Source organism: Pantherophis guttatus, chromosome 2 (assembly GCF_059756535.1).
Source record: "Pantherophis guttatus breed Tessera chromosome 2, ASM5975653v1, whole genome shotgun sequence".
Taxonomy (NCBI): Eukaryota; Metazoa; Chordata; class Lepidosauria; order Squamata; family Colubridae; genus Pantherophis; species Pantherophis guttatus.
The window spans coordinates 217,939,200-217,964,542 of NC_142064.1; the positions used below are offsets into that span (position 1 = coordinate 217,939,200).

The window sequence follows — 25,343 nt, forward strand, 5'->3', positions numbered from 1 at the left end:
TTAATGACCAGAAACATAGACTCTGCATGAGTTTGTTAAAAACTGTGTTACTTGGAACATCGTACATTTTAAGAAGATACTTGGTTGATACCTACGATGCTGGCAGCAATCCGTATCAACCATCAGTGCTAGTCAATGATATTTGTGATACATTTTTAAGTGTTCAGTTGACTGAGTTTCATGTTTAATGAATTAATAATAATAATAATAATAATAATAATAATAATAATAATAATTAATGAATAAAGTATATTATAATAATTTTAAATTATTAAATTATTAATAATTTAATAATAATTAAATTCACATTTAATATGTGAATGCAGCAAAATTGCACGAACTGATTACAAAGCTAGACATGACCAAGTTGCTAAATTAACCTATTGGTCATTATGTACAAAATACGACTTACCTAAAAGTCATGGGAACATAAAGTGGAAAAAGTTATAGAAAATGAGAAGATGAAGATCTTGTGGGACTTTCGAATGCAGACGGATCGTCATTTGGAACACAATATGCCAGATATCACAGTTGTTGAAAACAAAATGTACAATTTATTGATATTGCGGTACCAGGAGATGCCAGAGTCAAAGAAAAAGAACTGGAAAAAATCATGAAATATCATGACCTGGCTATCGAAACTACACGATTATGGATGAAACATGTAACAGTGATACGCATTGTCATCGGGGCACTTGGTACCATGTCCAAGAATTTTATAAAAAACATCAAGAAATTGCAGCTTCCTGCAATAACACCAGCAGAACTGCAAAAAACTGTGCTACTCGGAACATCGTACATCTTAAGAAGGTACTTAGTTGATATCTAGGACTCTGGCAGCAACCCATATCAACCATTAGCGAAGTTTTAACGAAGGGGAAAAATTGCAATACGTCATCTGATGAAAACGTGTCATCACGAGTTTATTTATTTATTTTATTTATTTGTTTGTCAAACATCTACAAGGTAGCAAATATAAGTATGAACATAAACATGAAGGAAGGAAGTAAATACAGATAAATGGGAAGACAGGGATGGTAGGCACACCATTTGAATTTGACACCCCTGTTCTATACGATAGTCCTTGACTTACAACAGTTCACTTAGTGACCATTCAAAGTTACGACGGCACCGAAAAAAGTAACTTATGACCATTTTTCAAACTTACAACCGTTGCAGCATCCCTGTGGTCACATGATCAAAATGCGAGCATTTGGCAACTGGTTCATAGTTATGAAAGTTGCAATGTCCCAGGGTCATGTGACTTTCTGACACGCAAAGTCAATGGGAAAGCCAGTGTTACAGTACAAACTTAACAACTGTGGCAAGGAAGATTGTAAAAATGGGACAAAATTCACTTAACAAATGTTTCACTTAGCAACAGCAATGTTGGGTTCAATTGTGGCTGTAAGTCAAGGACTACCTGTATTATTGAATCTGAGAGATATCATGAATAATTAAGAAATTAATGAAAAAGTTCTATTTTTTTCACAGAGTTATAATCCACTTAGGTTTATCACTAGTATGTTGATGCTCCTATGGCATTTGAAAGTAGCTGTAGGGTCACATTTCAGTTGTAAGCAACTTAGAGTCACTGGTTAAAATGGGCAGGTATAGAAATTCAATACATAAATAAACATTCCAAAAGCTATTTTTAAAAAAAGCTTTAATTCTCTGAATCTGCAGTCATTATATATTGTATTATCATGATATTTAAAAGCAAACACACAATTTTAGTAAAGAGTATCACATCTATGCACAACTTGGTTCAAATCAGGGGTGAAATGCTCCCGGTTCAGACCAGATCACTCGATCTGGTAGCAAGGGAGGCGGGTGGTTCGGAGAACTGGTAGCAAAAATCCCTGCCCCCCCTCATGCCCAGCTGAGCCGCACAATCATCAGAGGCTTTTTTTTTTTAGTTTTTAAAAGCATTTTTTCTACAACCTCTTTGGCCGAAAAAATGCTTTTAAAAGAAAAAAAAAGCCTCTGATGATCGCACGGCTCAGCTGGGATCGTCAAAGGCTTTTAAAAGCATTTTTTCTACAACCTCTTCAGAGGTTGTAGAAAAAATGCTTTTAAGAGTCTCTGACGATCCAAGCTGAGTTGCCTAATCGGCAGAGGCTTTTTTTCTTTTAAATGCCTCAGACAATCCCAGCTGAGTTGCCTGATCGGCCACAGAACTGGTAGTAAGAAATTTTAGATTTCACCACTGCTTCAAATGTACTCAGAAATAACATTCCAGTGAATTCAATAAGACTTATATTGAGTGGGTAGCGATAGAGTTGCAGCCCATGCTGCTCTATGTCTCTATTCAGATGCATCCAAAGTGCTATCAAAACCTCACTTGTGTCAGAATGATGAGGATCATTTGTATTTTATTATACAACTGGCATCTTCTGAATATATGCAAACTCAGCCATCAGAAATCATGCAAGAAGGCGTGATCTCTATTTCTATGTGTATTTAGCATGTCAACAACACAGGGCCACTGTTTGCTGATATTCCAGTTAGCAAGTCAACTACATCATTAGCAAAGTCAAATGATTCCCTCTGACAGCAGATTTGGCATATCATCTTTTTTTTCTTTCTTGTCTTTCTTTCTCTCTCTCTCTCTTTTTCTTTCTTTCTTTCTTTTTTTTTTTTTGGAAGATCATGTTAGATAAGATAGAAACCAAAACTGATATAATCAGGTTTCCTTTTTGAAACTTTTTTGAGTGAAGAAGACCAATTACCAAAGGGACCTTGATGTTGCATGAAGCAATGTGACAACTACATCTGAAGGAAGAATTTTTGAAATAAATCTTCCTGATTTTTCTGGTAGTTTCCCTTTTCCTTGAATTAACTGATTCAGAATAAAATCCTGTATACAAACTATCTGGAAATAATCCCTACTGAAATATTATGGAGCTTACTTCTGAATAGATATGTAGAATATTGCAGAATAAATGCCTGTTTAGTTCCTTAAATATTGGCATTATTAGATGGACATTTGGTTTATTAGTGGCATTAATGTTACAGAGAGAATGCATTGGAGGCTTTGTAAAATGAATTTGAAGTCAGAGTTCATCAGATCACAGCAAAAAATTCTCTCAATATTAAAATTGGTCTCTCTGACTACCATCTGTTCTGGCACAAAAAAAAAGAAAAAAGAAAAAAGAAAAAGGGAAAGGGAAAGGGAAAGGGAAAAAAAAAGCCAAAACACTTCACCTCAAAGGGATGTTATGAATATAAATATATTAAGGATTGTAAAATACTTTGATCAAATTGTCCAAAGAAGTAAGTTGAATAGTGTTTGAATAAAGATGTGGAATGGATTTTTGATTGCATTTTATTTCTTCCAGATGTGTAGATTTTATGCTGGCCAACTGGGATACTGGGTTTTTAAAAAATTCAGAACTTTCCCCCATTATGTAGAAATGACATATTTATTTTAATCAATCTTTTTTGATATTTTACGAAGGTTTTCTCATGAGAAAGTATTACTTCTACTCAAATATGTTCAATAGCCTTGAAGCAAAATGGGTTCATAATTTAACATAAGGGCTCAACAGTATATACTGACCACAATTTGGAAAACAGCCCATTTTATCTTGGTTTGCTCCCATGGCTATTCAGCATGACTCTTAATCCAATCCTCACTCAGGGTTAGCTAAAGTTGTGCAACCCTTCTTTGAATACAACGCACCCTCCTTTAATGCACTTTGGTTTGACAAGATCTGCCTGTATACTGCATGCTTTTGGTATGCATAAAACTCATTCCTCATTCTACATATGCATGGTAAGCATAAAATATTTTAAAAACACATTAAGTAAATCCCACTCAAATTTCGTATTCTTTGCTTCTTCCATTAGTCTAATAATCAAGCGGTTACTGCATTACTGTATTAATGACTAAGCCATGAATCCTCCAAGAGAGCCAAAATGAGAGCCTTACAATGCATTAATGAGAGCCATGATGGTGCAGTGGTTAGAGTGCAGTACTGCAGGCTACTTCTGCTGACTTCCGGCTGCCAGCAGTTTGGCAGTTCGAATCTCATCGGCTCAAGGTTGACTCAGCCTTCCATCCTTCTGAGGTGAGGAAAATGAGGACCCAGATTGTTGGGTGCAATATGCTGACTCTGTAAACTGTTTAGAGAGGGCTGTGAAGTGATATATAACTCTAATTGCTATTGCTAAAGTAAAAGCCCTTTTTAATTTTGAGAGATCTATTGGATAAATGATGCCACTAGTATTACTATATACCTGTGATTGTCAGCAATGGGCAAAATAGGAATGCTATTTTGATCAGTTTTGAAATTCACTGGTTAAAAAGGCTATTTCCTGCTTATACCCCAGGGAAAGTTAAATATCATCTCCTTTGTATATATCATGGAGGCAGGAAATAACAAAACATTGATTTGGAATGAGCACACAGAATAAAGATCTAATTCTTGACCTTGTGTTTCTTTGGCAATTTGTTTACATACCTGGTAAAGATTTTCCTAAATAATTAATCTACAGAACTTTAGAAGTTAATGGGAGTCAAGACAGGGGTTTATGTTAAATGTAAATGAGATTTGTTTCACTGTGTACACAACTGACAGCACTAAATTACAAAAACATCTTGACAATGTTTCTGCACCATGGCTAGAGGAAAAAACAGAAAATTACACTAAATCAACAATTTCAGATACTCCCCCTAAACATTTATCCTTCCTCAAAATTGCTATTCCCCTCTTCCATTGAGCAACTGAAGTTGAACGAAGATTGCTTTGCCATTTGTCTCCCTTCTGCTGCTTTTTCTGCAGGAGAAATGTCACAACAAAAGTAGACAAGGAAATGGTTGTATTCAATTGCATTGGGAGAAAATCGGACTGGTCACGTCCTAAAAGGATTACTGCCCTGCACCTTACATGGGACTGCAACTGAAGAGCATCTGGAATTTAAGGTGGGTGCAAAATGCAGTTAAGTGCACTTCTTGATTGGCGCATATCTTCTCTGTGAACTGCATTGATTGTCAGTGTACTTCTGGGTTCAATTCAAGGTCCTCATAGTTACCTACAAAGCATTTCATGGCAGGAACTGGCTTACTTACTAATTCTTTCCAATTGAGTCTATATACCATATCAGATGTGGTAGGGGAAGCATCTTGTTAGAGACTGCCACCTAGCAGAACTTAGAAAGAAAGTCTTTCTGTCATGGCACCTGCTGTTTGGAATATAGTCTCTCCATAGATTAAACTCGGTGGCTTTTCATTTGGCTTTGAAGGCTTGGTTATGCCTTCAAAGGGCTGGGCATGGGAAGGGAAAGGGGAACATATTACAGAGCCCAGGGCAGGAGTAAAATGGTACCAGTTCGGACCGATTCAGCCGAACCGGTAGCGACCAGTAGCGATGGTGGCACGTGGTTCGGAGAACTGGTAGCAGTGGCAGCGCAAGGCTCTGCCCACCCGCCCAGACATCATTACTTCCTGGTTTTAACCAGGATGTAACCTGTTTTTGAGCTTCTGCGCGTGCACAGAGGGTCCAAGCGCGCATGAACCGGTAGGGATGGTAAGTAGATGGTCCAGGGATAGGTGCATTGATGTTGATGCCATTCTGTCACAGTGGTTAGAATATAGTATTACAGGCTAAGTCTGCCCACAGTGAGGAGTTTGATCCTGACCAGCTCAAGGTTGACTCTGCCTTCCATCCTTCCGAGTCGGTAAAATGAGGATCCAGGTTGTTGGGAGCAATAGGCTGATATTTGTAAACTGCTCACAGAGTGCTGTAAAGCACTATGGAGTGTTATATAAGTCTAAGGGTTATTGCTATTTCTATTGCTATTACCTTTGACCCCAATGAAATATAGTCAATGCCTTAGTAATTATATTATGGTAAACTTATCTCGGTATTGCTATGCTCACAGGACTTTTGTCATAAAACCACTAAGCCAAAAAACCACTTCAACCTGTTCCAGCATGTCACTGATGTTCTCAAAATTAGGATACTTGTGCTGTACAGGAGAATCATTGTAAGTTGATATGAGATGAAGTGTTCCACCAGCCTTCTTTTGCACCTGACTACAGCTGAGCAAGACAAAAGAAAGCATTTTGATCCAGTCAAGATCCTAAACTAACTTACTTCAATTTAATATTCAGTGGCAGGGTTTCTCAAAGGCATAAAGAATAACAGTTCAGAATGTCCAGTAAACATAAAAAAATGTCCTCCCTTGATTGACAAACCCTTCATGCTGCAGTTGAGCCAGTTTGGTCTAGCGGTTAAGGCACCAGGCTAGAAAGCAGGAGGCTATGAATCTTGCCTTGGCCATGAAGGCCAACTGGGTGACTTTGGGCCAGTCACTCTCCCTCAGCCCAACCTACCCCAGTGGGGACAATAGGAGGAAGATATGTTGGATATGTTTGCCACCTTGAGTTATTTGTAAAAGTAATAAAAATTGATAAATAGATAGATAGATAGATAGATAGATAGATAGATAGATAGATAGATAATGGATGAATGGACGGATGGATAAATGATAGATAGATAGATAGATAGATAGATAGATAGATAGATAGATGATGGATGGACGGATGGATGGACGGATGGATGGATAAATGATAGATAGATAGATAGATAGATAGATAGATAGATAGATAGATAGATAGATAGATAATAAATACATGCATAAATGTTCAGGAATATGATATCCAATGCAAGTTAAGTGCATAAGACTGCTTTGAAACACTATTAAATTCTCCTTCAGATTCATATTAGGGAACTCATAAAATGAAACAATTATATTCTTTGATAAATCTGGTCAGCCTTAAGCAAATACTGTAATTCCTTTAGGTTGGAAGAACAAACATTTCATTATGTCCTTTTTTATGAGACAAATTAAAATGTTGAACTGTATCATTTCCAAAAGCCTCTGGGTGATAAATTGATTTAACTGCTGGTTTCTTGCTGATTTAATCTTTTATCTTCTTTTTGTTGTTTAACTGTTTCATTTATTTTTTATTATTTTTAGTGATTATAATTTGATTTCGTAAGCTCTTTTATGGGCCTTTATTTTTATTATTTTAGTGGTTATAGTTTGATTTCCTTTTATGGGCCTTATGTAGATGGAAAGGTGGAATATTAAATAAATGAATAAATATAAGCATTTTAAAAAGAAAAGAAAACTCCTAATTATCATTAAAGTTTGCCACTGTTTTGAAAAAAAGAGAGGAAAAACAGAAAATATTCCTTTTCACTACTTTTCAAGGTGTTTTAGGGAGAAGACTTTGATAGGTAGTATCACATATGTACAGAAAGAGAGGACATACATTTTAGCTCACTAAAATTATTTCTACGTGATAGAGATGGTTGGGGAACACACAGTGCTCACATAAGCATATTCACTTCATCTGTACTTTTAAAAACAAGCAAATAAACCAATTAATTTTTCAACGATCTGTCACAGTTACTACTGGTGTCTTTATGTATCAGCTCAAATGAAGAAACAGCAAACTATTTTTGAAAGCATGTATTAAGGTTGACTATTTTGGAAAGAAAATAAAAGGAAAGATCATTTATTAATCAAATTAATCTAGGAGACAGAGGAATTTGGGGATACTGTTATAGATGAATTGTATTAAGATGGAGAGAAGAGCAGGACAGAGTTTGTTGCATCAGCCTTCCTTCCTTCCTTCCTTCCTTCCTTCCTTCCTTCCTTCCTTCCTTCCTTCCTTCCTTCTTTCCTTCCTTTTTTCCTTCCTTCCTTCTTTCTTTCTCAAATTTAGAGATTGCTTATCCTATCTACTGAGTGACTTTGGGCAGATATTGGAAGAAAAAGGAAGGATAATAATAATATTAAAATATCACATGACTGTCAAGTAACTGACTAATCTATTCCAATTCCCAGTTTCAAATGGAGATATAAACATCTGCATATTGATTAAAATAAAGTCCTATTAACAGGATTTGGAGAGGACAAAGTGATTGGGAGAATTAATGAATCCTGTTATTTTAACAGGACATTTGGGAGAGAAAAAAGATGGGAACTTTTGCATCAAGTTGATGGGAAAACTTAACTCTTTTAATTTGGACTATTGCAAGTCTCCTGGTCAAACCAGGTTCACTTTGAAATGAAAAGATTTCCCACTTAGAAAGTCAGAGAAGAGGGGAACAAATGAGGTTAAAACGGACCATTCCTGAAGCTTCTCCTGGGGGACCCCCAGCATTCAAGAGTGTCCTCCTCCCAGCTGAAATTTGCAAAAAAAAATGTGGTAGGTCACCACTTTTAAAGGTGATGATGAAAAGGGACCAGCATGTGCTGCCACTGCCCACTCCAACTCATTTCAGCACTTTTGAGTTGAAGCAGCTGCAGGCTGCTATCAGTGATTTGGCATTTTTAGAGCTGAGAAGGCAGCTGCAGTGGAAACACCCCTGGAAAAACACATCAATTTGCCCACTTAACTTCAGCACTTAAGCCATCAGCCATCAGTTGGGTCGGCCTCAAGAGAAATGAATGACATCAGTCAAAACAATAGGATATGCCTATCTCTCTCAGTGATTATTCCCATGTAGTACAAAAACTTAAAATAATTTGTGCTTTGAAAAAATGTGATGATTGATTGGTCTCCATTAAGCTGGGATTTTTAAAGCATTCCATGAACTCTTAGATAAAATGTCACTAAAATGTTAATGCAATAACCAAATTAATCCAATCTGGCTAGAGTGTGCACAAGTAGTTTAAAACATTAAAAGGACAAACCACTGTGTATAATAAAAAAGATAATCAAAGAATGTAATCAGTGGAAGATGTTTATAGAGAGTAGATCTTACTTTATTTTCCCCCAAATCTCTATCTGTACTGTAAAATTACTGAATTTTCTCTTTTACAAAAATATATTTAAAGCACAAGTTTTAAAAACAATTGTATTTAAAATTTTAAGATACTTACAAAGTTAAGCTGCTTTAAAATGTGTACATGTTAGGTTACTTAAATCAGAAATATTAGTGTGTTGTGCAGACAATACTTTCCCCTGTGATTCTTTAAGGAAGCAGAAGTTGGACTTTTAATAAGAAGGATAGAAAGAATATTGATACCTTTGAAATTCTATGTCGGAAAAAATTCTTGAGAAAACAATAGACAGCTGAGAACAAAAGCCAATGAATCATTGAATAAATCAACCCAAAATCCTCACTTGAGGACAGTGACCACAAATGACCAGACATAAATTATCCTTCTTCAGACACATTATGGAATGACTCAGCAGTGAGGTGGACTCATTTATGGTACTGATGTAGACCCAAAGACCAGGTTAAGGAAGAAACTTTCCTCCTGAAGAAAATCTATCTTTGAGATTGCTAAGAGTTGACAAAAAGCTTAATGGCACATAAACAAATTAATAATTTCATTGTGTGACAATCATGTAATAGTTCAGCGGTTTATGGTAATACATAATACTAAGACTGCCTTACAAATATACTGGTCCTGAGCCTGTGCGGGGTTGGACTGGGACTTGAAAGATTCAGGTTCAATTTACATTTATTATGGATACTCATTGTGTGGCTTTGAGCCAATCACTTTCTCTCCACACACTTCACCTCATAAGATTGCTACTGTGGGATAAAATGAAAGGTATCCCCATGTAAGCTATCATGAACTCTTAGAAGAAAGATGGGATATAAATTTAACAAACATTTCTCTGACTGGATTATGGTCAGTCATGTGAAATTCACTGCTTCCTTAAATGACTCATCCAGGAAGCCTGTTTGTTTGTTTTGTCTTATAATGCATTTATATAATGACCCACATTTTTGGAAAGTGTTTCTGTTATCCTTGTAGACCAAAACTGAACACAAAAATTAGTGCAAATCCCACAGATTTCAAAAGGCCAGAATACCATCTCACACTAGATTTTGGCAAAAGTCTTGTGTGTGGTTGTTTCAAATCAAAATCAAGTTATGCATGCATTTATACAGATTGATTTTTACATTATATTTACAAGAGTTCTTTCCTCTGCCCCCTCCTTTTGTGTGTGTGCATATATGTGTTCTGGTTTATTCACAATCAGCTTTCCAACTGTACATCTTTCGGGAAAAGGATCTTTGGTTTTTGCTTGTGAAACCCAGATGTTCTAAGGAATTATATGTCTGCTTCTTCCATGAACCCACTGTCTTTGGCAAAAGACTCATGGAAAAAAGAGCCAAATACACGGACTGGCATAGATTGATCCTCTGAGATACCTCATTGCATGCATGTCATTGGCTCACACACTTTGGCTTGCCGGCTGTGTTGGAACGGGCTAGGTTCTGAATGAGTGACATTGCACTGTTGCTGCTGTCTTGCACTAGTAGGAAAAAATGTTTTACTTGTGAAATTATTTCCTTTGGAAAGAAGCAAGCTGTGTTATGTATTACTTGAGAGGTTATGGGTTACAAATTAAGTAGAAAACACTGTTTTCTGTTCAGTTTAAATTTGCCATGACTTTACATTTATGGCAGCTATTGGGTTTTTTTCAGGAAAAAAATTGTTGAACATGGAGTTACAAGATATGGACAATTTCATGGGATCTTATTCGCATTAATAAAACAAGTCAAATATTCAGACCACACACTCTGTCTTCCTCTCTTTTTCTGGACTCAAGAGAGTAAGAAACTGAAAGAAACATCGCCATAAAATGAAATGCCAGAGCGCAAACCAATATAGACTGATACAAACAGGGTTGACATGAACATTAGCTCCTCAGGAATCTGCCACAATCCAAGTTTCCTCACACCTGACATGTATAACTTCCTAAGACAGGAGTGTCAAACACGCGGGCCATGGGCTGGACGCATCAGGGCCACGCCCACCCCCATTTAGCAGGGGAAAAAGTTACTATATGTCACATGACGACAACGTGTCATTAAGGGTTTGACACCCCTGTCCTAAAAGGTACATTTCCAATGAGGTATTTCCAATGAGGTATTGTCAAGGAAATAAATAGTGATCTCCAGCAGCTATTAGTGCTACACAATCCAGCAGAACAGATTAGGGGACTGGAGGCTAAAACATATGAAGAACGGTTGCAGGAACTGGGTATGTCTAGTTTAATGAAAAGAAGGACTAGGGGAGACACGATAGCAGTGTTCCAATATCTCAGGGGCTGCCACAAAGAAGAGGGAGTCAAGCTATTCTCCAAAGCACCTGAGGGTAGGACAAGAAGCAATGGGTGGAAACTAATCAAGGAGAGAAGCAACCTAGAACTAAGGAAAAATTTCCTGACAGTTAGAACAATTAATCAGTGGAACAACTGCCTTCCAGAAGTTGTGAGTGCTCCAACACTGAAAGTTTTTAAGAAGATGTTGGATAACCATTTGTCTGAAGGGGTGTAGGGTTTCCTGCCTAGGAAGTGGGTTGGATTAGAAGACCTCCAAGGTCCCTTCCAACTCTGTTATTCTAATATCCAAAGATTCAAAGATGGAGGTGCTAATTGGAGAAAAGGGAGTCAAGAGCCTATTTCTGAGGATCTGACTTCTCTGTTGCAATGATCTACAGAAATATAGAAAGCTGCATTTTTGTCTGATGACTAAATGCCCTTATTTACTTTATAACACAACTAAAATTAATTAACTAATTTGTTTCTGTGCTTGTATTAGAAGTGATTGATCTTTCAGATTAACAGATACACATAATGTTTTGTAGACTGCGTTGTGTTTGCTAAAAAATGCCCGCAATGGGAGATGGTGATTGTCTATAAAATAGTGACCATGCATCTGCCCACATCCATAATTCTATGCGCCCTGCCCCCACGCATGCACGCATGACCCTCCCACGCTTCCCCTGCTCCTGGCACACAATGGCACGGTAGGCCCATTTTTTGCTCTCCCCAGCCTCCAAAGCCTTTCTAGGAGTCTGGGGAGGGAGAAAATAACCTTCCCCACACACACCCTGGAGGCCCTCTGGAGGCCGAAAATGGCCCGTTTGCCAACATCTCTAGAGACTGGGGAGAGCTGGGAGAGAGAAAAACAAGCCTTCCCCACCACCACCCGAGGTCCTCCGGAGGCAGGAAATGGCCTGTTTCCCTACTTCTGGTGGGCCCAGAAGGCTCGCGCGCATCGGAGCTGAGCTCGCATGCCCACCAATATGGCTACGCGTGCCACCTGTGGCACGCATGCCATAGGTTCTCCATCACAGATATGGGCAGTTATAAAACACCACCGTGCTAAAAGACACAGTGATATAATTGTTCCTTGCCACCTTTTCTAATTCCCAACTAAGTTATTTTATCTTTATCATTTTTATTTTATTTTTATCCTAAACATTTATAAGCAGAACATTTGGCTGTAGCTACTCATCATTCTAATTTTCTAAAAAATACCTAAGAGCTAAATGTAGAAACCAAGACATTTTCTGTAAATATATGGAGGTGAAGACAGGGGACTTGATAGAACTATAGACACATTTGATGTTCAGACATAATTATATGTTCAGAATAACAGCCTTTCTTATTGCTCAGTTAAAAATGGGTAGATTCATATAAATTGAGCACATACTATATAGGACAGGGCAATCTTTTCTTGATAAGGTTTGACTGAAATATTCCCTAGAAACCACTTTGTAACAAGTGTGATCTTGGTGTTTCTAAGAGTGAACTGCACAGCTTCACTTCACTCTACTTTGCTCTCTTCTGCCATCTCCTGTAGCTCTTGTGATAGCCAGGCCAAACTTCTGTTTCTGTAGATTTTGTAAGGGTCACAGTAGAGGCTGGGGGGGGGGGGGAGGGATTGATGCAAAGCACTTTGTCAAAGCAAATTTTGCATTTATGAAGCCTCAAGCAATACATCATCAAGACAAATTATGTTTCAATTTTGCTTTTATAAGATGAATTGCCTTACGTTAGCTGCATGAAACACCTTGTCAAGCCAAATCACATGAACCTAATATAGATGTTACCATGGTGGCCAAAGAATGCTGTTGAATACACACATACCAGGGTATGTACACCAGGTTTCCTTCTGCCCTAAAAACAAGCAATTTGTACTGTATTTGTACAGTACCGTATTTGTACTGTACTGTATATTTTAGTGAATGCTTTGTTGGATATAGTAGTTCATTAGTACATCTAACAAACAACTAACTAGAATATATCTAGTTAGCTGTTTGTTTGATATACAGGATGACTTGCTGGATATGAAATCTAGATATTCTTATGTTTTTTTAATCTTTGATTTAACCTCCAGAATATTGGAATTTGGGATCCGCATAATTTTGTATTGTTCTTTCTGACATTTGTTTCAGTGTTAAGGATCTATGGCCATTGCGATGTTCCCTGGACTTTTTATTAAATTTTATACTTTATACTTATCATCACAAATGTCAATAGAAAATTATTATAATTTACACATTTAATTAATAAAGTAATTTTATATTGGCATATGGGATGATGTACAATAAAAGTACTAATTAAAACTTGCGATAAAATGAAAAACAAGAACAAAATCAATGTATTCATAATGAATACAATAAATAAATAAATAGAATAGAATTAGAAGTCATGTTAAAATTACAATGCAACAAATCCCCATGTTATATAGCCTTATAACCAGGGGTGGGTTCTACTTACCTTTACTACGATTTGAAAAGGGGCTGCGCATGCGCACTTGCTTCACTCGCGTGCACGCATGCTGTCCTGCACATGTGCAGAAGCATTTTGATGAAGTCGGGGTCAGTGGGCGGAGCCCCCCGCCGGTTTTACTACCGGTTCTATAGACAAAAACTCTTCGATATAGTTTCTTCAACTATATAGTGTATACATATGTAAATGTCATTGTCAATTCAGTGATGGGACTGAAGGAAATCAGAAAAGCTTTAAAGACACACTCATTTATAGTATAAAGTAGAGCAAGGATGACAATATATAAGTATTCTTTTTACTAATACTATAATACTGTTGGAACACCTTAACATCTGATTATGGACAGATTGTCATGGAGAAAATTTATCTAAATGGTTGCTAACAATTAACACAGGTCTGACATAAATAAGTACTACTAATACTTATAATTTACATTCCCTCTTCTTTGGATCCAAACATTCACCAAGGTCGGGCTGCCTGACTTAATGCAGTGGACTTTGCTGCTCAGTGTTCATCCCTGAGGCATGATGGATCAGTGGCTTAATGACATTGGAGAAGGTCTTTGGTTTAGGACCCCAAGCTGGGGGAGTGAGCTCCCGTCACTTGTCTCAATTTCTGCCCACCCAGCAGTTTAAAACTATCTTATATGCAAGTAGATAAATAGATACTGGAAAGACAAGCTAGTGCTTTGTGCAGACGGTCAGATCCCTGCCAATGCTGGACCTTTCAGGATGCAACACCCATTTGCAAGATGATTTTGATGCTGCTGCAGGATGCTGTTCATCTTTCTCTCTGATGCAGAACTAGCTCTCCCCCTGTAGTGTACCATGGATACCACACAAGTGTGAATTGAGAGAGCTAGCAGTCTTAAGGCAGCCAAATAACTACTCTCTATTAACATTGTAGTCTCCTGGCTAATGTAACACTGCCATACAATAAATAAATAATAAGTGCCAACCCCCAGTAGCTGGCTGCACAATCTTCTCAGCATGCTCTCCATTAACACCTTCTCATCTCACTCACTCAGCAAGTGTAAAGAGAGAACAGACACAATTTTCTCCCAGCAAAAAAAGTTGAACCCATAACCCAACTTCAGATTTTCCAGAAAATGAAAACAATCGTTGGCACCCCTTCTATAGTGGCAGTAACACACACCCAATTTTCTTCCTTGTCAGAAATGGGATTCTTTCTCTGCATGAAGATTGGCTAACATTTGATCCAGAGAAAAGGTGGGAAAATAATTTGTATTTCCTCATTTCTGGAGAATCCAGGATGGATTTTCTCTGTAGAATACCACCCCCCTACACTTCTTCCAAGCCACAATCACCTCAGCCATCTGCACCAACCGAGAGATTTAATACACAGCTCAGTTACATAATTGTTGTGGGAGGAAGAAGCCGAGCCAGCAACTGGCCAGGGTTACAAATAATGGGAATATCATAATTCACAAAATATAGGTTATTAGTGATAGTTAGTGCTCTTTCACAATTGTCAGGAATTTCATTCTGGGAGCTAAATTGTCATTCCTCCCCCTATTACAATCCCAATTCATATGACTAAGCCTTCTTAGCAGACTAAATGTGTGGCAAAAAAAATATTGCCTTCCTGTAAAAAGAATAAAAGCACTTGAACAAACATTTTGTCTCTCTTAATATTCATCCTCTTTGGGATCTGCAAATACTGGATGTTTGCTGCTGCAGGCTAAAACTTACTCCCGCACAATAAACCACTTCTGCTTGGAATTAGCCAAATAGGTCCATAGTTATCCCCAATAGCATTATAGGGAGTGATTATCAACCCCAGTTGTCTGCCAAATGGTATTAGCCTTAACATTTCCATCCACCTCATCATTAAGCACATGTCAAACTCAAAGTAACAACGGTAATTTTTTGCAATTAAGGTCCCCATTATTATTTCCTTTACTTAAAGAGGGATCCAAAATTGCAGGTTTTAAACGTAACCACAAGTTGCTCCCCACACATTAAGTGCCTTATTTTGCAGTAGGAACTTTTTCTGTACACTTAATTGTCTATACATTATGTTTGCTACTGAAAGGCTTTTGATATACAAAGAAATAGTTTCTAGAATCTTTCACTTTTTACAAAATATTATTATTTTTTTTTAGAAAACTTAGAAATCCTGGAGAGTTTTTTCTTTCTTTTCTTTTTAAATCTTGCTTAAAAGGCTTGGAAAACATAAGCAAAAATCATTTTAGTTAAACGAACATAAATATTAGGTACTGTATTACAAATTAATATTGTTTGGTCCATATTTGTTTATTCATTATGTGGCAACATCAGGGGTGTCTGCCGAGGGCAAAAAAAAATTCAAGATGGCAGCTGCAGCTGCAACTACATGATCAAAGCTATGCCACCTTTTAATATGCAAAACATGCATAACACACATAAAAAGGGGTGGGGCTTTGATCACATGGTCACAAAAGCCATTTTGACTTTTTTGACATTTCAGAATGCCTCTAGGCAATACTTGGCTGGTTTCGGGCTTGGAAGCTAAGCAAGCTAGGTCATGTTGTACTGGGATGGAGGGACCATGAGAAAATGCAAATATGATATGTTTGATTGGCAAGCCAAACAATTCCTGGAAGAAGGAAATGGCAAACTATTTCTGTATTGTTGTTATGAAAATGAGTTGCTTATTGATGAAATCACCAGGGATCAAGCTTTAGCTTTCAAGAGCTCTAGCTCTTAAAACTAGCTGCCTAGAACAACAATCCAGCATAGGGGAGGGCAATGATGAGCAGAAATGACAAAATGGCATTATTATATTATGGTACCAGATATACCCTTTCCGTACTTTTTAATATGAAAGACATCATGCATTATGATGTCATGGTACACATTTCCTCATTCCTTATTGTGACTGGGTGTGGACACTTATAGAACTCATATAGAACTCATATAGAACTTTTTCCATATTTCCATATATAACTTCTATAAATGTTCTCTTCTTCTCCCATGTGGAAGAAGATACACTCAGCCATACAATAGACAGAAAGTACAGCAATTATATTGGAATGGAGAGTAGCAATAACATCTCAGGAAAGACTTGTGCTATGCTGGCTGCTCTTATTGATGAAGTTCCATAAACATCTGAATGATGAATGGAAAGGAATGTCATCTTCTTCTGCGCATCTAGCAGTAAAATATTTTGCACTGGGCTTCCATAATATGTAGGACAAATGTGCAGAGGACATCTCTTGCATGTCCTCTCTCCTTTGCAGTTCTGTGTTAAATTTTCCAAAGTTGTATTTTTGTACACAACAGTCAGGACTTTGTACTATTATTTGGCTCATGTTCATATTTGTAGCCAAATTGTTGGTTTAAGACATCAAGTCAGGATGGCACACAAACGAGAACTTGCACATTGGCAAATCTTGCCCTCGCATAATTGTTTTCCCCTGTGGATGTGTGACAAGGGGAGCAATTGACAAAATGTGCTGCGCTGCAGCAATGTAACTCCACCCCTTTGCGAATCTGCCTCATGAGATTGTCTTCCTGTAATGAAAGGGCAAAGCTTGCCTTCTGCCTTCTGAATTTTTCCCAGTTTGGGTAAATTTGGCCTGCTTTGGATATTGTTGCCTGAAGACTTTCCCGCCAATTTCATCAGCCTGCTGAGGATGTAGGGTGTATCCTCTGTTATCTTAACCTTATCCTAAAATAAGCAAAATGACATTTTCTGTAATTATCTTGCGATCTGTATCATTTTCCAACTGTTGCACAGAAGTATTTTAACACATAGTTGGCCCCGGTGTAGGCCAGCTAACAACTCTAGCACCACAGCATAAATGTTTAAGTGCTTTGTTTCTTGAATGAGATTTCCCATTCAGAACAGTGAAAGCAGACTAATTAACCAGTTTGAATGTGAAGATGAACTAAACAGAAGGTTTCACTCTCCAAAAGCCAAATTTCTTTTGGAACGGCCCAGCATCTTGACTCATCCAATGCCATTGCTCAGTTAAATAGAGTCTAATAAATGGACTAAGAAAAGTAGGATAGGAGGTCAACACATGAAGGAATCAAAAGCCTGACAAAATGCAGACCTCTCAGGGCCCTTGTTACAAGCACATAAACACTTCCTATATCAAGATACAAGGCCCAGGTCCTGCTGAAAATGGGCTGCATCAAATGTCCAATGAGGATGTTATTTATCAATTCCTAATTAAGCTGTTAATTTTCTGACTGGTTTTTGGGTTCAGGCACGATTCTGATTTATTACAGGCCACACTGACAGTGTCAGATCTAAAGCAAACTCTGGGCAACACTTTAACCAGACAGTATTGTCATTAAGAATGAAGAACAAAAAAAACATTTTTCTTTGAAGATCTCATTGCTTGTTCAAGCAGGGAGATAACATAAACTTTATGTCAACAAAGAAAACATGGCACTTCAATGTGCTATATGGGGTGACTCCATCTGAACATCCGGCATTCAAGTTAGAAGTTTTGGTATTAGTTAGTTAGTTTTTGGTATTTCTTTCTCCCATCACATCAAGCAGTCTGTTCCTGGGTGTTCAGAATCAGGTTCCTTCTAAGTTACATAGTCAAATAAAGCAAAGTGTACAACTAAAATGGTGGAGAATGCTTTATGAAGCCGTCTGACCTCCATGGAATGTTGTTTATTAGAAACATGTCCGGTAACATTATATGTGTTCCAGTTACCAAGTGAATTCACAGTCTTACACTAAACCAGAAATACTTAGGCCACAACCATGAGATGAAAGCCATCACAAGGCATTAAAAGGCATCACAAATAAGTGGTGAGACTTTGATTTATTTAATTTATTTATTCATTTATTGATATCCCACCTTTATTATTTTCATAAATCTCAGGACCGTGAACATATCCATCGCACCTTGCTCATCCTATTTTCCAATAACAACAACCCTGTGAGGTGAACTGGGCTGAGAGAGAGTGACTGGCCCAAGGTCACCCAACCAGCTTTCATGGTTAAGGCAGAACTTGAAGTCAATGTCTTAACCATTAAACCAAACTGGTTCTTGATTGCATGATTAGGGCCGCCATCTTGCCTTTTTTTTTTTCCTCCCTCGCTGTGACATCCATAAATGACAAGACTCCCAATGTAAAAGTTCCCATTGGTTGGCCTATCCCTCATCTTCACAGCATCTTTGCTGCTCATCGGGAATCCCATCTGCCATTTTCCTGCTTTTAACTCCACCAAACCCCTTCTGCCCACAACATCTGGGCTTTGGCCCATCAGCTCCATTTTGCTCTGTATATACATTTTCAGTTTGATCCCTAACTCTGATCCAGTCAACCAATGCATGGAATAACTCATGTATTAGACGATTTGAACATTCCTAGTGATAAATGTCAGTTTGAGTAGTTCAGTTATATTTCTCATCTCAGGCCTTTAATTACACTGTATTAAATTAATATTTCTTACTCTTGCTTATTCAAGAAGGAAAAAGCATGACTAAGTAGGTATCTTTAGCAAGCAGACAATGTTGGTGTTATTAGAGAATATGTGCATATATTATTTATGTTATTATTTATTGCCATGCTTGGCCATAACCAAACAATATAACCAAATAACCAAACAATAAATATATATAAACAATATATTTATTGTTTAATTTTTATACAGACATTTAAGTAATTGATTTTCTTACAAAATTACATCAAAATAGGATTCCAACATTCAATAAAGATAAGTATATTTGTTATATATCCTACAATTTTTGCATGCAAACTATTATAGGCAATAAAAAGAGTATAGGAATATATTTTAAAGGAAGAGTCATCAAAGTGGAAAATAGTCCTAATGTAATATATTGCTATTATATATATTCATCTTATTAATTAAATAATAAACCTATTAATAAACGTATTAATAAAAAGCAACATAATCCCCATGTTCATGATTGGTAGCACTTTGCTGATTTATGTTTAAATCTCTTTGCACTTCTTGAAAATAATGATTTTGGGGGGGGGATTGTGCATCAAATATTTTTTGTGGGGGATAAATCCTCCATGGCTTTATATGCTTTAATAACATAAAATCATTTTATTATTTGAGTGCCACTGGAATGTGAGCAATTTTTAATTGAAGTCTAGGGACTTTCAGGACCAGGGTATCTAGTTTATGGAGATCATAATCACTCATTTTTTTCAGTAAAATGCTGCAGCTGCTAAGGAACTACCAAATCCAATGTTTACTTTTTCACATATTATTTGGTTTTGCAAGAAATGTGATAAATTCAGTAGTCTGCAGCTGAGTCATATCTTTGTAATGGCTCAGAACTGAATTCAGATACTATCCCTGAGCGGGGATCTTTTCACTTACATTATACTAAATAAAAAATGTAGCGTTAATGTTTTGACTCTCTCAATTAGATAAAATATTATTATCCGTTCATGACAATGTGAAGTTACAGCTGCCAGCTCTTTAGCTAGTGTTGGCCTTCATACACATCAAGTTCTGTCTAGGAACCTAAGACGTCGTGATGGGAGTGCCATGCAGGTAACCCTCACTTAACAAACAACCACTTAATGATCATTCAAAGTTACAATAAACCTCCCTAAAAGTTACTTATGAACCCCCCCTAAAGTTACAACTGCCACACCCCTCTCCCCACCATCACGTGGCTGTATTTCAGGCATTTGGCAACAAGCTCATTTTTATGACCGATTGCAGTGACCCATAGTCACTTAAGACAATGTTCCATGATCACTAAAAATATCAGGCTAGAAACCGAGAGATCATGACTGCTTGTCCTGCTTAGATACAAAGTCAGCTGGGTGACCTTGGGCCAATTACTCTCATCTCCTAGGATTCTCAACCCTAGGCAGGAGGAAATGGTAAATTATGTCTGAAATCACCAAGATTCAACTCTTTTATTTTTATTTATTTATTGTTTATATTTATATACCGCCCTTCTCCCGAAGGACTCGGGGTGGTGAACAGCCAACAGATAAAACACAAGAAACACAAAATTTAAAAACAGTATTCAAAACCAATTAAATTAATTTGTCCCACAATTAAAAGCACCCCTGTATTAAAACCCATAATTAAGCAGTTTAAAAATTAAAACAATTTAAAAGAGTTAGGCCAGCCCGGCTTGTTGGAATAAATACGTCTTTAGGGCACGGCGAAAGGTGCATAGATCCAAGATCCACCATATGTCTGGGGGCAGCTCATTCCAGAGGGTAGGTGCCCCCATAGAGAAGGCTCTCCTCCTGGGGCTGCCAGTCAGCATTATTTGACCGATGGCACCCTGAAGTGCCCCTCTCTGTGGAAGCGTACTGGTCGGTGGGAGGCTATCGGTGGCAGAAGGCGGTCTCTTAAATACCCGGGTCCTAAGCCATGGAGCGCTCTAAAGGTGGTAACCAATACCTTGAAGCGTACCCGGAAGACCACCAGGAGCCAGTGCAGCTCGTGCAGGAGAGGTGTTACATGGGAGCTCCGAGTCGCCCCCATAACCCCCCGCGCGGCCACATTCTGGACCAGTTGGAGCCTCCGGGTGCTCTTCAAGGGGAGCCCCATGTAGAGAGCATTACAGTAGTCCAGGCAGGACGTGACGAGAGCATGAGTGACCGTGCGTAAGGCATCCCGATCCAGAAAGGGACGCAAATGGTGGATCAGGTGAACCTGATAAAAAGCCCCCGTGGCCACAGCCGTCATATGCTCTTCTAAAGACAGCTGTGTATCCAGGAGGACGCCCAAGTTACGAGCCCTCTCTGTGGGGCTCTGAACTCTGAATTGAGAGCACACACACACCAAAAACAAACAAACAACCCACAACAGCCATTAGGGTATCTTAAATCAAGTTTATGTATGTCTTGCTTCAGCCACGTTTGGAAGTATCACTTCCAAGAAATCACTGCACAGTATCATGTTGACAAAATTAATTCATTCCAACATCAACTTAACATACTAATTTAGGTCTAATTTTTATCCCTGTCATACTTCTGCACATAGGACCTGCTAGCAAGAAGCTTCACTTGCATGAATATGAGGAAAGACATCACACACACACTGTTTTATGAATAGATGTTTGTGGTAACACTTTTCTATGTGAAATGTACTATAGCTATATGAATAGAGTTTCTCCCCTCCTGTCAAGTATGCTGTGACCAGGAAGGACCCATTGTCTTCCATATACTGAGACAAATATACTCTTGAAAATAATGCAAATAACTCATGGCATAAAAGTGTGGGCACTTTTGAAGGTTAGGTTGAAGATTTTTTATATATATAGAAGAGAGATTTATAAATCTCTCACCCCAGACCACCCCAATGATGCCCTTGAAGTGATGTCCCAGTGTCTGGAGGCCGTCTGGGTCTGAATGGGGAGGAACAGGCTTCGGCTCAACCTTTCCAAGACCGAGTGGCTGTGGATGCCGGCGTCCCGGTATAGCCAGCTGTTGCCATCGCTGGCTATTGGGGGCGAGTCACTGACCCCCACAGAGGGGGCTCGCAACTTGGGCGTCCTCCTGGACACACGGCTGTCTTTAGAAGAGCATATGACGGCCGTGGCCAGGGGGGCTTTTTATCAGGTTCGCCTGATATGCCAGTTGCGCCCCTTTCTGGATCGGGACTCCTTGTGCACAGTCACTCATGCCTTGGTCACGTCACACCTGGACTACTGCAACACTCTCTACATGGGGCTCCCCCTGAGGAGCACCCGGAGGCTCCAGCTGGTGCAGAATGCGGCCGCGTGGGTGATTATGGGAGCGACATGGCGCTCCCACATAACACCTCTCCTGCGCGAGCTGCATTGGCTCCCGGTGGTCTTCCGGGTGCGCTTTAAGGTGTCGGTTCTCATCTTTAAAGCGCTCCATGGTTTAGGGCCAGGGTATTTGCGAGACCGCCTGCTGCTACCGATAACCTCCCACTGGCCAATACGCTCTCACGGAGAGGGCCTCCTCAGGGTGCCATCGGTCAGGCAATGTCGGCTGGCGGCCCCCAGGAGGAGAGCCTTCTCTGTGGGGGCACCCACCCTGTGGAATGAGCTGCCTCCTGGAATACGATTGATCCCGGACCTCCGGACCTTCCGTAAAGCCCTGAAGACGTTTTTATTCCACCAAGCCGGCCTAGCCTAAATGGTTTTTAAATTGGGATTTTAAATTTTATGGATTTGGGGGTTTTAAATTGGAAGCTAGTGATTTAATTCTTTTTAATTATCTTAACTTTTGTATTTGTATGTTTTTTTAATTTTGGCTGTTCACCGCCCTGAGTCCCTTCTGGGAGAAGGGTGGTATATAAAATAAATAAATAAATAAATAAATAAATAAATAAATAAATAAATAAATAAATAAATAAATAAATAGAATATGTTTTTTATTTTATTTTATTTTATTTTTACAGAATTTACAGAAAAAGAATTGAAAGTAGTTATTCATTCAGTTGATTTATATTTAGATGTTTGCCACAGCCCATCCTTATTAGAAGTTTGGCAAAAATCTCTCTCTCCCTTTCTCCCTCTCTCTCTCTCTCCCTCCCTCCCTCTCTCATATGAGTAATGTGATATTTAATGAGAGCCATAATAACTAACTGTAAAAAATTATGAAACTCTTGAATCAGTTGCCTCATTTGTCTTTTGTATTTAGCTGATCTTGTTAACAAGTACTGGTGAACTGGTTGCAATCTGTTGAAAAGAATGAATAAATCAGAAATGAAAGAAAAACAGGGATTACAGAATCAAGGAAATGACAGGAAATGGAAGACTGACAAGGAAATCTTAGCAGGGGGTGACCTTCTTGTGTCATAAATGATTCTATAAACTTATCCTCAGGGGAGACACACTGAAGAAAGGGCATCAGTGCTTTTAATACTTTTTTACTTTATTCTTTAATACTCTTTAATACTTTAAAGTACCTATGGCCTTTCATGTTGAAATTTTTGTTCTTTGCTTTTTATTGACTTTCTGCGTAGAATAGCCTATCACATGTGTAAAGGGACAGAGAAGCTGTGAGATGAGCTGTTAGGCTGCCTCTAAAATAACTGTGAGTCCCACTGTGTGACATTTCATGCCATTTTCTTCTCATTTGTTTATTGAATTGTTTTCCTTTTGGTACATGGTTATGTTTACAAATATAAGAAAATAGAAAAGTCAGTACATGGTCATATTCATTCATGGAAAATGTATGCCTCAATAATTTGGAACCATTCATCTTTGTGATACCATTAAATATAAACTCTGGTCTTACTATATACCTTATATAATAACAGGAATAATTTTACTTATTTTCAAATGTAATAAAAAAATATAACTCCATATATAACTCCATATAACTCCCCATCATGACCCATTAGATGGGTGATAGATAATAGATAGATGATAGACAGACAGACAGACAGACAGAAAGACAAATAGATCTTACATATGTAAGTTATATATGTTAATATAAGTTATATTATAAAATGTGGGAAAGTTTTGTACTTGATATTTTTTGTATTCCACATCATCCTGTTGCCCTTATTTTGCTGTTACCTTGAGGCATATATGAAGAAATTTTGAATTACTGAATAGCCATTAGGTCATATCAGAATATAAAATATAGAACAATAAGACCATGTGTTATAAAATAGAGGAAAAAAACCCAAGGCATTTACAGATAGACAAAAAGGAAATACAAATCATATTTTTGTTCCACTATTACAATTTACCCCAATCAGATCCACATATGCACTTTTCAATTGTAGCGTTCTGTTCAGATAAAGAACTGTGTAATATTCAGGTTCTGGCTGCATATAAAACATATTGTTTTAATGTAACAATCCCAACTAACTCATCAGTTAGTCTTCTGGCAAATTTAAGTTTTTAGATCAGCCTTGCCCCTTGTGTCAACTGCCTTTTTTAAGACATACTAATTGACGATTATGAAAGTCATAACCAAATGTATCTGGAAAAGGATGTTCTAGTCAAGAAAGGATATATATTTTATCATGTTTGCTTCTACTTTAAATGCTTTTCCACTGCTGAGACACTTGATTTACAATTAAACCTAAAATGACAAGCAATATCCCTTGCAGCAGTGACGGAGCTTAATAGCCACAAGTGTACTATTTCCACAGCATGCTTTCCATTAATGTGCTAGGCTGACAATGAGCTACAGACAGAATGTGAAAGCCAGCTATGTTCAGATAAACTTCTTAGTAACTTATCTGTTGACAGGAGCTGTCACCTTAATTGGCCCAGCCAAACTAAAATGAAACTGTTGACAGTCATGTACTTATGATCATGGAAAGAACAATGGGCCTCCCCCTCCTGTACCTCTTCTGTTGAAGAAAGCATCACTTACCTGTTTTTCCAGCTTTTCCGTGTTCACTTAACTACTTTCTTCCATATTTCAACAGGGCATACAAGAAAAAGGAACTCATTATTCAGTTATTATGTCTTCTGAGAAATACTATTGAGCTTTCCCTAAATATTCTTAGGATGAAAATGATGTAATCAAAGCCAAATTTTTAATATTTTGGTTCTGAAAAGGTTCCATTTCCTATGGCTTCTCCATTCAAAGGCACCTCTATGGACTTGCAGGCTGAAAAGTGGCAGAGGGTTTTAAATGCTGGCCTGGGAACAGGAACACCAGGATTCAGATCCCAAGAGCAAGTAAAATAATTAGATGATTAAGTACCCACCCCTCCCCAAAGTATATGGAGATTTCCTAGCAGTTCAGAATCAGCTTCAGACTTGTTTGATTTTACAACCATACCTGGGAGATGAGATAAGCTGGTTGTATGAAAATTTAGGAAAAGTAGAATTTATAGACAGGCTATTTTTTCATTAGCA

General features: G+C 38.0%; 1 long non-coding RNA gene across 1 annotated transcript in view; it reads left to right on the forward strand.

Annotated features, from left to right (window-relative positions):
- LOC117677452 (uncharacterized) overlaps positions 1 to 25,343 on the forward strand; it is a 174,906-nt gene that overhangs the window by 144,092 nt on the left and 5,471 nt on the right. The window contains exon 5 of the long non-coding RNA XR_015732657.1: positions 4,788 to 4,927. This is a non-coding gene — a long non-coding RNA (uncharacterized LOC117677452). The remainder of the gene's footprint in view (positions 1 to 4,787; positions 4,928 to 25,343) is intronic.